Source organism: Petaurus breviceps, unplaced genomic scaffold (genome assembly GCF_028583685.1).
Source record: "Petaurus breviceps papuanus isolate PSGF00001 unplaced genomic scaffold, PetGlider_PUasm1.0 47, whole genome shotgun sequence".
In the NCBI taxonomy this organism is placed as follows: domain Eukaryota; kingdom Metazoa; phylum Chordata; class Mammalia; order Diprotodontia; family Petauridae; genus Petaurus; species Petaurus breviceps.
In genome coordinates this window covers 9,445,123-9,459,757 of record NW_027186349.1, presented here as the reverse complement: position 1 = coordinate 9,459,757, position 14,635 = coordinate 9,445,123, and positions in this window count along the sequence as shown.

Genomic DNA, 14,635 nt, shown 5'->3' with positions numbered 1-14,635 from the left:
AATGCAGCAAGACACATTTTACTCCTTCCTCACTGATACTCTAACCTCAAGGGGCATATGATTAACCAATGAGAAGGTGGGACAATAGGTTGCACCCTACTTTCCTCATTATAGGAAATTATTGGCCTAACTCCAATACAAACAATTCCTTTCACTCACTATCAACAGCCCCTCAAAATGACTCCTTCTTCCATTTTCCTTCCCCAATGAATGTCTATAGTTTTTTTTTTAATATTAATATGATGGGGTGTGGGACCAAAAATATTTTACTAATAGAGATGCACAATCCAAAAGTTTTGGTGACCACTTCTTTATCAAAGTCCCCATTAGAGTCATTCAAAACTTTCGTCAAAATATTCGAGTTATTTCCCTCCCTCCACTCTGACAACTGAGGATATCACTTTATATTTTACTGAGAAAATAATGGCCATTCACCATGAGCTCATTCCTTCTTCCTTCTTTACATCTGAAAACCCCTTGACATCATCCCCTGTTCTCTTCTACTTTACTTGTCTCTGATGAATGTCACCCTTTTCACCAAGGCCAGCCTTTCTATGTGTACCTTTAGCCTCGCCTATCATCTTCTTTAGCAGATTGCCTCCCTCTCCTCTCTATGTACTGAACCTATGAACCATAGGTTCAATCCCTCTCTATGTACTGGTTCCTTCTCTGATGCATACAAACATGCTCATAATTAAAAAAAACAAACAAACCAAAAAACCCTCACGACCCTATGCATCTCTTCATATATATCACTTCCCTTTCTCAGACAAACGCCTAGAAAAATCTATCTGCATTCACTGCCTCCACTTTCTTTCCTTTCTCAGTACTTTGCAATCTGGCTTTCTTCCTCTTTGCTCAATTGAAACTGCTCTCTCCAAAGTTACCAATAATTTCTCAGATGCCAAATCCAATGACTTTATTTTAGTCCTTTATCCTCTTGACCTCTGTTGACACTAATGAACACCTTTTTCTTCTGGGCACACTATCCTGAGTTTCCATGACACTGTTCTACTTTTTTTTCCCTCTTACCTGTTTCACTGACTCATTTACTGAGACTTCAAACATCCACATTATAACTTGAAACCACAGGTATATCCATTAAGTTCTGTCCTGGGCCCTTTTTTCTTTTATTTCTATACTCTCTCACTTTACGACCTGGTAAACTCTCTTGGGTTTAATTATTATCTCCATGAAGATAACTCCAAGTTATTCAGTCCTAATACTCTGCCACCAACTACCTAGTTGATGTTTCCAACTGGACATCCTATAAGTAGCTCTAATTAAATGTGTCCAAATAGACATTTTCTCTCCTACTTCTGTCCTTCCCACAATCCATCTATCCTCCAAACTTGACTATTTTTGTCAAGGTTACTACCATTCTTCCATTCCCTCTCATTCAAAACCTTAGTTTTATCTTCAACACCTCACTCTCACTCCCTCCACATAAACAATTAGATGCCAAGTCTTGTATTTCTGTCTTGCATCTCCTGCATTCATCTCCTTCTCTCCACTTAAGTAATCACCAACCTAACCCAGCCTCTTACCACCTTTTGGCTAGACTTTTTCAATAACCTACAAAACGGACTCTTTGGCTCAACTTTCTACTGTCATCCTCTACATGGCTGTCAAAGCCACATTCCTAAAGGACAGATATGACCATGCCACTCTCCTGTTCAGTAACTCCCATGACTCCCTATTACTTCTAGGATCATCTGGGGCCAACTTACTTTTCATCTCCCATCTCTATGTATTTTTCTACAGGTTGTGTCCTTCATGCCTGGAATATACTCCTTCATTATCGCTACCTCTTAGTTTCCCTAGTTTTCATCAAAACTCAGCTCAAATTCCTTCAACGTGAAAACTTTCCTAACCTCAGTTCTATTCTCATTTACTCTGTAAATATTTTATATAAACTTTTATTTACTCATATTTGTACATATTGCTTCCTCTCGTAGAATATAAGTTCCCTAAGGGCTGGGACTTTTTAAATATAACTTTGTATTCCCCATTCTAGCACAGTGTCTAGCACAGAATAGGTCCTTAATAAATACTTAAATTGGCTGTCAGAAGACCATCTAAAGTGTGCTGCTGAAGAGTATGAAGTCTCAGCAAGAAATTTAGGTCCTTAGAGGACCTAAATTCTATTTGTATATCTGCTTCTGATGGAAGGGAAGGGCTTCAGATGAGAAAGGCAGTTTTGGATAATGAATAGCTGGTTTAAAAAATGGTCCTTGAGAATAAGATTTAAAGTTCTGAACCACAGTTTAAAATCTAGGAATGACAGCCTCTTCATCATGGATGGAGTACACTTAACGAGAGTGAACAAAAAAGTATTTGCAAATCTAATCAATAAGCTATATACTGAAAAGGAAGGAGGAAGAAAACTGTCCAAGCTATGCAACATAGAGAGTAACTATAGTATAGGAAGAAACATCAGTAAAAGAGCTAGAAATTCAAAGATTAAATCCAAGAAAGGATACAATAAACTCTATTACCTCACATATGTATACAGAAATGCAAAAAAGCATGGATAAGAGGCAAGGTTAAACTAGAAATCCTAAAGCAAGATTAATTTGACTTCATAGGTATAACTGAGACTTGAGTTGTCCCATCTGACTAACACAGGGCTATGGAATGGTATCTCATTCAAAAGGAACAGATTAAAGGTAGAGAAAGGGATTAGTATTATACATTTTTTAAAAATCTAAACTTAACTGATACCAAGTAAAATGAGCATTTCCATATACAAAGCAGAACAGAAAAAAAGGACTGCAATATGAAACTGTAAGTTTCTATAATGTTACATCTTGCCTTCTCTTTCATGTGTATAAGTAATTCAACATATAACTGGCCTCCCTTCTATTCTTTTCTATGAATTTTAAAAAATGCTTCAATGAGTTTCTTTTATTTTTTTTAACAACTCTAGCACTACCTTCTTCCCATCATTGAAGAAAAAGAAAAGCAAAACACTTTGTAATAAAATATAGTCAAGAAAAACAAATTCCCAGGATGGCTAGGTGGCACAGCGAATAGAGCACCGGCCCTGGAGTCAGAAGCAACTGAGTTCAAAGTTGACCTCAGACATGGAGCACTTACTAGCTTTGTGACCTTGGGCAAGTCACTTAATCCTAAATGCCCTACCTTCCCCCCTCCAAAAAGCAAAAAACCAAAAACAAACAAAACAAAAAACAAATTCCCATGTTTGCTATGTACAAAAATTTATGTCTTATTATACACTAAGTCCATTACTCCTCTGTCAGGACACCGGGAATATGATTCATTATAGACCTTCTAGAATCATGGCTGGCTATAGTGCTATGGCTTTTTATCTTAAGAAGATAAACTCACAAGAGTAAATCTAGGAATTGGGAAGGGGAAAGCAAGGTGAGTAGTATTTAGATGAAGAAAAGGGAAAATGAAACAGAAACAATTTTGTCATTGGTATATACTACAGACCACCTGAGCAGAAAGAAGAAATACAGGCATACCTTGGAGATAAAAGTGGATTAAGTTCCAAACCACCACAATAAAGCAAATTATCACAATGAGTCACAGAAATTTTTTGGTTTCCCAGTGCATATAAAAATATTTATATCATATTGTAGTCTATTAAGTGTGCCATAGTATGCAAGAGTATTATGCCTTAATTAAAGAATACTTTATTACTAAAAAATGCTAACCATCATCTGATTCTTCAGTGAGTTGTAATCTTTTGGCTGGTGGAGGGTCTTGCCTTGATATTGATGGCTACTGACTGATCAGGGTGGTGGTTGCTGAAGGTTGGCTGTGGCAATGTCTTAAAAAAGGATAACAATGAAGTTTGCTGCATGGATTTACTCTTCCTTTTACTTGCACCCTTAGAGGTCACTGCAGGGTTATAAGTTGGCCTAACTTCAATATTGCTGTGTCTCAGGGAATAGAGAGGTCCAAGGAGAGGGAAGGAGATGGGGAATGGCTGGTTGATGGAGCAGTCAGAACACATACATTTATCAATTAAGTTTGCTATCTTAAATGGGTGCAGTCTGTGATGCCCCAAAACAATTACAAAAGTAAACATCAAAGATCACTGATCACAGACTACAATAACAGATATAATAATAATAAAAAACTTTGAAATATTGTGAGAATTACCAAAATGTGACACAGATTACATGAGCACATGGCAAGGGAAAAATGGCACCAGCAGACTCTTGATGCAAGGTTGCCACAAACTTTGAATTTGAAAAAAAAAAAGCAGTATCTGCAAAGTAGAATAAAGTGAAGTACAATAAAACAATGTATGCCTCTAGATAAGAAATTCAAGAAACAGATTACATGTCTAGTATGAAAGCATGAAATAACAGTGATGATGGATTTCAATTACTCAGTCATCTGCTGGAGATCTTTCTAACAAAAGCAGGGCAGTTAATAATTTCTTGTTTAATTTTTATTATAATTTCCCCTTTCAAAAGGTGGAGGAAACAATGAAGGGAACTTCTATTCTGCATCTGATTCTCATCAGGAAGGAGTAACTGACTGGTGAGGTGGAAATGATGGAAACTGTGGGCAAAGAGTAATTCCTATTAGAATGTATAATAGAGAAGGAAAAGATAGTATGACATGAACACCAAAACATAACATTACAGAGATTCACATTTTGGGAAGGCAAATTTCAGTGGGTACAAAGAAAAGAACAGGCAATATCCCATGGCCTAAAATTCTGTATGGAGTAATCACTCATTATATATGGGCCCCGAGAAAGCTACCAATCTCAGTTCCAGGCAATTCATAAATAATTATCCATTCAAAATCATAGCTCATGAGCCTCCACAAATGTGTTTTCATTTACTATGTCAAACATAGGAAATATTACTTCAAAGCAAAAGTCATTTAACTAACAGCACACTAAGATAGGTATAAAAAAAGATCCTCCCCATACAAAAATAGGTATGACCTCCCACAGGTCCCCACATGACCAGTAGATGAGAATATACAGGAAACATGGATAAACCAGTAAATATACATGGTTTGAGAACACATGTGGAAGGAAATATGCACAGGGAAACTATAGGCCCGCTCACCAATGTCTTCTGGTAATGTCATCAGGTAAACTGTTTTCCTAATGACCTGGGGCATTCTCTGTCTCTTCTTTCTACTACATTGGCTATCTCTGTGATTGTTCTCTAATGGCGAATGCTCTATTCTCATCCTCCATCTGCAGGTCATCAGCTGCTACATGGCTTCTTCACCCCCACCCCACCTTCATCCCTCCAAAGGGCCAGGTGTCCATCAGCTCCATCAGTTCACACCCTTTAGGGATTTTTAGGTCTTTTATGATTTCCAGCCTTTTCCAGTTAGTTAAAAAAGCCATTAGGCAATTTAAGACTGTCTTTCTTCTTTTCTCCTGTAGCCACTTGAGGTCTCTTTGTCTCAATTCTTAACTGAATTATGATTTAAAATTCCTCTTACTGCTATCATACTCCTGGGTGCCCTTCAAATCAACTGAGATTCTACTTAGCAAAACTGCAAAAAGAGCTGATGAGCTAGAATAAGATTATTTTTTTTAACTCTCATCATGACCCTGGTTATTATGTGAAATGGCAAAGGAGCAAAACGAAAAGGGAAAAGTGGGGCTGATTGGCAACCTTCTTCCTAGGTAGTCAGCCCAAGAGAGAAGGATATATCTCAAGAATGAAATTCTTGAAAAAGAGTTGTAAGTGAAGAGAAAAATGGAGGTGCTACTAAGGTCCTAAACAAATTCATTTTGAAACAACTCACATTTACATCATACTTCATGGTTTTCAATATTTTTCTTATAAAAATCTTATTGGGTAAGTAGCATGAGATTATTCCCATTGTAGAGATGAGGAAATGAAGGTTGAGGGGCTCAGAGACTTTTCCCATGATCACTGGACTGGTATCTGTGGCAGCGTTTGAACCCAGGTTTTCCTGATTCAAGTATTATTTTCTTTACACTATGAATTGAAAACATTCAAAAGCTAGCGGAAAAATAACCTCTTTATTCCCCTTTCTCCTTCACCAATTCTTTTTTCAACATTTATTTTCCATTCCTGTCTTCTCAGTGGTACAACCCAATGCCATGTATTTCAGGTGAGCATGACCAGTAACAATAATAGAGAGGCTGGGTTGCTAACCAAGAAATGTTTGCTTTACTGCAATTCACATCCCAAATAACTTTATAAATGAGAATTATAAAGAACTCCTTAGTCTCTTAAGGGCTGTCACTTCACCTCAGTGAATCTGAATGATTCAGTGAATGCATTTCCCCCATTAGACTGCAAAGCTCCTTGAAGCCAAAAATTGTTTTTTGACTCTTTTTGTATCTCCAATGCTTAGTACAGTGCCTCACAGAGTAGGCACTTAATCTTTAATGACTGCATTTTTAGAAAAATTATCCAGCAATCTGACGATTTGTCAAAGTTATTTCCAATGGAGTCATGATTTAGAGATTAGAAGGGGATACCCTGCTGAAGTGGTAAGTATGCTAGAGTTGGACAAAAGAAAGCTGAATTTTAATCCTAGCTCTCATACTTACTAGCTGTTTGGTCATGGTCAAGTTACTCAGCCTCAATGAAACTCAATTTCCTCTTCTACAGGTTAATAACACTCTACCAGCCCAATGGGCTGGTCGTGATAAAAGTGCTTTGGAGTAATTTAAATTGCTAGACTTATCTGCCAGGCCACTTACTAGCTCTGTGGCCTTAGGTAAAACACTTAATCTCTCTGAAACCATATTCCTGCTTCATCTTCCTCCTTCTGTACAGTGAAGATGCTGACCTCAAAGATCCTTTTCTGTTCTTAAAGTGTAAGATTATGAGGCAGCTGGGTGGCACAGTAAATAGAGTACTCAATCTGGAATCAGAATAGATCTGAGTTCAAATCTAGCATCAGACTAGCTGTATGACTCTAGGCAAGTTATTTAACTTTAAAAGCACCTACCTCACAGGACTGTTGTGAAGATAAAATTAATATTTGTAAAGTACCTTGATTTAGCTATTATTATTGAGGCAGTCCCTTAATAGCACTTTTATAGTCCTAGGGAAGCAATGTGATACAGGGGAAAGGGCCAGAAGCCCCTAGATTCAAACTCCAAGCGTGTTACATGTGTGACCCTGGGTAAGTCATTTAATGTCCTAGACCTCAGTTTACTCATCTATAAAATGAGGGGGCTGAATTAGATGGCCTCTGAGGTCTTTTCCATTTGTACATCTATGATCCTATGAACTAATTTACCAATCACAGTTTTACCAATTTACCAGTTTTACTAATTTACCAATCACAATTTATGATTTGGACTGCATTTTTAAAAGTTAAAACCAAAAATCCATCAATTTAAAAAATTATTTTATGTAAGGTACATTTCACTCAAAATGAATTATAAACAAATGACTTTTATTTGCATTTTTAAACAAAAGAATTCATTGAATCCAAATGATAAAATTATCATCTTTTGAATCCAGAAAAAATCCTTTGATAGAAACTTCTACAGACTTTTTGCCAAAAGCTTTACCATGCATCATTATTACTAAAGGATAATAAAATGGTTTCATCTATGAATGCTTAGGTTGCTAAATCACTAAGTGGCTTAGATGCCTGATCAATGAGATATTTTCAGACAGCACCCAACACCTACCCTTCTGTCCCAAAAGAATGCTGATTTATAACCTTGTCAAGCAGAAATTTTATTTTACTTCCTGGTTTTACTGCTGTTCTTTCAGTTATCAAGACGAAGCTTAGAGACCACCCCTTGGGAAAAGGGAGGGAGAAATATTGCAAGGCCCTTAGAGACCATCACTGAAACCAGGAAACACTCAGCATTGACCAGCTCTTTTGAAATCAATATGAGGTGGACAGAAAATGGTAGCAATTGAAAGGGGTATATGCTAGTCCATATTTTCCTTTAAAATACAATTTGCATAAAATTTTGTTAAAGTACAAAGAGAAGAAACTGACAGAGAGGTAAGAAGGCCAAAGACCGTATGTGTTATATCATCTAAATGATTTTCAATTTGCACTATTGAAGTCAAAGGCTTACAGTTCTACCATGCCTAGGAAAGATGGAAGATCGTGGTAATAAAATACCACACTTTTCTTTCCTTTTGTGTAATTCTGACTGGTAAGGACAGAGAATAAAGAAACCAAGAGAAAAAAAATCTCAGTAAAGACCAGCTGTAGTGATTGTCTCAGTGGCTCTCTGCTGATTTGGGGTCTGTTTTCCAGATGGAACCAATCCAAGTATTTTCAGATTGTTTCTGAGATATATGAGTAAAAACTTCTGACAAGAGTCTATAGCTGTTGCTGGTACCCAACTGATGCTCCCACACACTGAAATGCCATACTCCTCTTAGGGAGTGGGGTAGTCTTTTATTAGGCCAAGGTTTTTCCAATGTTATTTTGGAGGCCAGTGGTCTTACCTCCTCTACTCCCAATTCATAAATTATCAATCCACAATATGAAATAGGTTAGAGAACCTTCTATCCAGAACCATTTCAGTATAAAGCAGAATCATACATTCTGCAAATCAACTACTGCTTAGAACCCTACATTGGGAGGTTTAAGGTAACCAAGAAAAAAAAATGTGACACCATGGTTCAACTAAGTATGAAGAAACTATGTTTGAATGCAGGTTAGAAATATAAGCATTGGTAACAGCACATATATCTGGGATCAGGTTAAGTGAGATTGTACTTTCAGAGGTTAAAAAATAAGACCATCTAATACACTCCAACCCACATTCCATAGAAAGGCAGATGGAGATCTAATTTAAAAGATGTACTCCATTTTGAAATCACATCAAAGGCCACTTCTAAACAATGGATTAGAGCTTGATTAAAAAATAAGTAATTGAAGCACCAGAAACTCAGACTTTGATATTGGGCAGACACAGTATACCTATAGGAAAAATTCAGTCTCGGTAGGGTCTGCCAAAGATTTATCTCACAATCTAAGAAATACAAAATTCAGTTGAAGAGAGATTATTTCTAAGGCACTGATTGCTGGTGTTTTTAGGCTATTGTTTTTGAAATGCTGGATGGTCTTATATTCATGCTGGCTAAAAAAAAAAAGGCATTTTCAAGGAACTTGGATTAGAACTCCTATTGAATAACTGGTCTAAGGATAAGGTGCTCTTTAAGCAAAGCACTTCACCTTTGGGGGCTTCAGTCTCTTCAGGCACAAAACGGCATAATTGACCTAGATGATTTAAGGTCTTTGAAATCCCTGGACCTAGTTCAGAAGGGACTTTTATTTTTTTTTCCTGTTCCTAATATAAGATGTCTGTACTAAAAAGAGTAAAATCTTGAGAGATGAGATCCCCTCCCTGAGCTACAAACAATAAAAAGAGAGGTAGTTAAGGTATGAATTAGCCAGTAAAGAACATTTCTAGCATGTAGAGGCAAAGTCACTTAAGTGTCCCAGGCCAGAGGACTGGCATAAAGGTGCATATTCAAGGGTGGTTTGCCAGCAAAGGTCTTACTGAAGATATTAGTGGTGATGGAGAAACGTAAGTGGTCTCCATACAGGTCTTAGGTACTGTCACACTGTCCACTTGCCCTGGTCAAATGACATTAGGAGATGTGATAACCAGTACTAGGTGTCTGCTCTACACATATTTAGGATTTGTTTGAACTAAGGGACCTATCTAAGAGTTTATGCCTTAAAACAGGGCCTCTAATCACAAGTAGAAAAAGTTTTAAGAAGGCCTGTTAAGTAAAAGGTCATGTGCAAAGGGGATTGGCTTGAGCTTAGAATGGACCACATAGCATTTACCCCATGTAGGTCTTTTTCTATAATGGGGTCAAGTACCAGACATATTTCCAATGCTAAAGTGAAATATGCAGGCCTGGGCAAACTATAATGGTACTTGGCCTATACCTACTTTCACATAAAAAAACTACACAATTCTACAAATTTCTACAAATTGTAGACATATAGGTAGTATAGCAGATTATCAAACTGGACTTAAGAGGCAGCATAACCAGAGTTCAAATTCTCCTTTGCACAAATTCTCCCTACATGACCCTGGGCAAGTCACAATCTCCTTCAGCCTCATTGCTCATCTGTAAAATAATATGCATAAAGTATTTTGCAAATCTTAAGGTCCTATACAAGTGACAGCTAGTATTATTACTAAGATTCTAGACTGAGTTCTCTCCACAATCTGCCTCTCTGGCTGATGGCAATGACCCCACCTCTCTCTCTTGCTACTTAACCTGTAGCTGGCTCTGGCCATTTGTGCCCACCTGTGGGAAATAGTTAGCTTTCTACCTCACTGAACTTGCAAAAACAGTGCTGGTTCTCCTCTTTGGCACCATTTACACAGGACACCGTAACAATATTTGTGACAGACACTGTAACACAGAATTCGTTTCAATGGTAGATTTGAAGCTATTTCACATTTTCTTTTTATGAGCAGACCTGACCAATGGTGCTCGTAGGTATTTGGCTAAATATGTGATTTTATTTTGCTGCATTTCTGTAGAAAGGAAAATAAAAAAATCACAGCCCATTAGCTATGGGCTCCACTGAAATGCTTCAAACCCTGTCATATACCCATGTAGACCTGAGTCATGGGGTTTTGGTCAACTGTTCTCTTAGTCCTGTCCAATCTTTATGAGATCTACAAGTTTTTTTTTTTTTAATACTATAATCCCTTTCATCCTGTTATGGCTTTTTCTTATAGCCAGTTCCTCTTGCCTTCAAAATTTTCAAGGTTTATTTTTGAAATTTAGGTCTGTTTTCTCATGGAATTCAAAAAGGATTTTGGCTGTAGGCACTGAACAAGGAGTATGGGCTCTGAGAAATTTATTTTATAACGTGGAAATGTCTTTAATTTATATGTGAATCATTCTATGTTGGGCTCTAGTAATATTCAAAAGCTACCAATTTTCTTGATCTTAATTATTCAGCAAAGTAAGCTACTGGCTAAACTGAGCTAGTGTATTTGATTTAGCTAGACCCATAACATACCTTATTTGGTTTAGCTGTTTATAACTAAGCTTCAACAGGCAATAGCAACAAACAAATCCAGTAAGTTTGGTCAGTGTGATGCTCCTTTTTCTTTGGGTGTGATTTGGTATCAGCCTAATACCACCACTTCATTTGAATAAAATCCTGGGTCAAAGGATATTGGTGCAGCAGCAGGGAAGAGACAAGACTGAAAGGCAAAACACCAAGGAAACAAGTATGTAAATACAGGCTGGAGGCAGGGAAACCGTTGGAAATCTGGGTCTCAGATATGGATTTTAGCTATAGGTAACTGGATTTTCCAGTTGTGTGAGCTAAGAAGGACCTACCTCCTCCCCTGCTTTCCTTTTTCTCTTAATATTCACTCCAATACTTCAAGGACTTGTAACTTTGCCACAGCAGACTCCCTAACAACACAGACTGCATCTATAACTTGGGCAACCCTAAAGAGTTGATTTGGTTGTTACCCTGTAGGTAAGATGATGATGAACTGAACTTAGCTAGGCTGGTCCTTAGAAGACATACATCTTAACAATAGGCCTGTGTGCTTGAAGCCTTTCCACCTCAGTGTGACCTACCAAAAGTTATGCTCCACTGACATGATTTTCTAGAACTAAGGCAGGTTCATCTCCATGCAAAAAGGTGTCAGTGAAGGACTTTTGACAGAATTAATAAAAAGAATAGCTCCCATTTATGTAGTATTTTCAGGTTTACAAAGTTCTTTCCACACAACTCTTTGAGGTAGGATATAACAAGCATCATTTTTCTCACTTTACAGTTAAGTTAAATGAGTCTCTAGAAATTTAGGGAATTGCAAGAAACTAATAAATGGCAGACCTGAAATCTAAATCAGTTCTCTTGACTACAGTTCCATTATCCTTTCTCTCTCTGCCCTTCTGTTCTTGATATTTTCTTCTTTACTGAAATCCTGGCCACATACTCTCCCTACTGAGTCTGCACTGACATTTTGTAAGAGATATATAATGTCATGTTATGCAAGATATACATTTAAGATAGTTCTTTCACATTTCATTAGCCTCCTTTTATACCAAGAAATGTGGTGTCAAAGAAAATTTTCTTCACATTCTAACTCCAAATAAATAAACAAACAAACAAATAAAAATCCATTAACTGTCTATGTACAAATACCTGTCAAACATGCTGGGAAGACAAAGACAAAAATATAAGTCCTAGTTCTGAAGGGAATGTTAAAAAGCTATCATGGAGTGACAGGAGGGGGGTTGACTATAATAGCACAAAATCTAAATGCTGCTTGTTTAGACATGTGGAATTTAGGGTGGCAATGGTGCTGAGATTATTAGATTGCAGTTGTTATCAGTGAAAAATTCAAATTGCAGATAAAAGTGTCTTTTTGTTACTTTCAGTTCTGAGCATTGGTGTTTTGTCTTTTACCCTTAGAAGGTATAAGCTGTAATTAGTAAATTATTTGCATACAAATCAATCATTTCAAAACTAAAAAATAATTATATCTTCATAGCTCCATGTGGTAAAAATAGCAGAAAATTGGAGAATGAAGCAATTGAATTCCCCCAGCTTTGCTACAAACACTGTGTATGGTCTTAGACTTTTCCTCTCCAGGGCTACTTTCTCATCTAAATTATGGAATTGGCTTAGATTAACTCTAAGGTCCCTTCCTACTCTAAAACTATTTTAAGTTAAAATTTCTCATTTCCCATTTTATGATATTGTGCTTTAAGATTTGGAAAGAGTTTTCTTGATAAGTCTGAGGTTAGTATTCCAAATATTATCCCTTAGGAAACTCACTGCATTCCCTCCCCCCACCTGATATTGCAAAGGTTAATTTAAATGAGGCATATAATTGCTGTACTAATTACAAATTATTCTTTTGGAATCATTAAAGCATTTATAAAATTTTCTTCAGTTCATTGCCAACTCCTCCTTCCTATTAGCTTTAATTTTCGTAGAATATTAGTGCTCAGTTATCTGGCAGAAAAGTCTCTGCCTCTGCCTATTTTCTTAACCAAAAGTGTACATGCATTATCTTAAATTTCAAATTGCTGATGTACAAATTTGTGCTTAGCACAGGAATCCCTGAGTGGCTAGGAGAAAGAAATGGCAAGTTAGCAAAAATAATAGGTATGTTATCATAGTAAAAGAGCAAGCCATTTATTTCTCTATATTTGGCAAATAACTTGAGGGTAACATTTCTTTTTATTTACATAATGTAAATTATAATTTTTTGAAGTTTTATTATCTAGGACTTTCACTAAAACCCTGTGAAATAGGTGATGTAAGATAAGGAAACTGAGGCTTATACCAAAATAACTTATCCATGATCACAAAACCACTATGAGTACTGAGATTGAAGCATAGGCCTTCTGACTCTAAACCAGTCCTCAAAATCCATTACGCCTCACTTATTTCAAGTTATTTACTAGATTTCCCAAACTCCTGTTTTAAGAAACAAGCTCTGACAAGCTTTAAGTGACTTTATTGAGATTTGCAACTTTAGTCAAACCTATAAGCAAAGCAGCTGAAATGTTTGGAAAGGTCACTGAAAAATGAGAAGGGAACAAAAAAAATACTGCCAATATTGATGGAGTTTCTCTTAAGGCATAAAAGGTCAAGTCAACATTTTCTTATGAATGCATTCCTAAAATGTAATTTTCCAATGCATTCCTCTCTTCACTCTGTTTGGCTCCTAGATATGAAGTAAGGTACCTGAGAACTATTATGCAAAGTAGAACATCTTATCCAAAGCTGCTAAAATTTACCTTCCAGTTTAAGTCCAGTCCTGGCAGCTGAAACTGTCAAAAAGCATTGGGCTTCTGTGGCATGCATGGGAGGGAGCAAAATTATACTCTCACTTCTGATCCCAGTCATGATGTCTCATGCTAAAAGACTGCTGCACTAACACACCAGGGCCATCTGGTCCCATTCTCAACCCCATGAGGAGAAATGTCACACAATTTATTTTCAGCCAGCTGCAGCAGACAACACTAATTTCGTATTGTCAAAGAAAAGCTTTTATCACTACTCTGATATCCAGAGTTTGAATCATTTCTCTCTGGCAATGGACTAGCAGCTTAGTTTTTCTGTTCATTTTGTTTATTTGTTCTGGTTTTGGTTTTTTTTTTTTGGGGGGGGGGGGAGGCAACAATAAACACTTGCTATATCCAAAATACATAAAAAAGAAATGTAGAAAAATATAATTTCATAACTTCAAAGTAAGTTATGTAGTATTTCAGGTTAGCTCCTGTAAGAATTGAAAACAAAGCACCTGTAGAAAAGTGAGGTCTTAAGGGCAAAATATTAAAGTGTGAAAAAACAAAGATTTTTTTTTTGGCCTTTTGGAGGGCAAATGGGGTTAAGTAACTTGCCCAAGGTTACAAGGCATTTGTGCGCGCGCTAAGTGTCTGACTGAACTTGGGTCCTCCTAACTCCAGGGCCAGCACTTTTACTCACTACACCACCTAGCCGCCCTAAAAACAAAGATTTTAAGCACTGAACTAGCTGGAGTATATAATTCTAAGTTCCGAGAAGAATTCTGTCCCCATCAACTTGCCTGTTGTTCACAAGGCTTCACCCCTGTACAGACATAGACCCAAGAAGAAAGCCTGAGAACCAAAAGCATCTTAAATGAAGAACTTCTCCCAGGCCAGAGAGGTTAATATGTTAAGAAGAA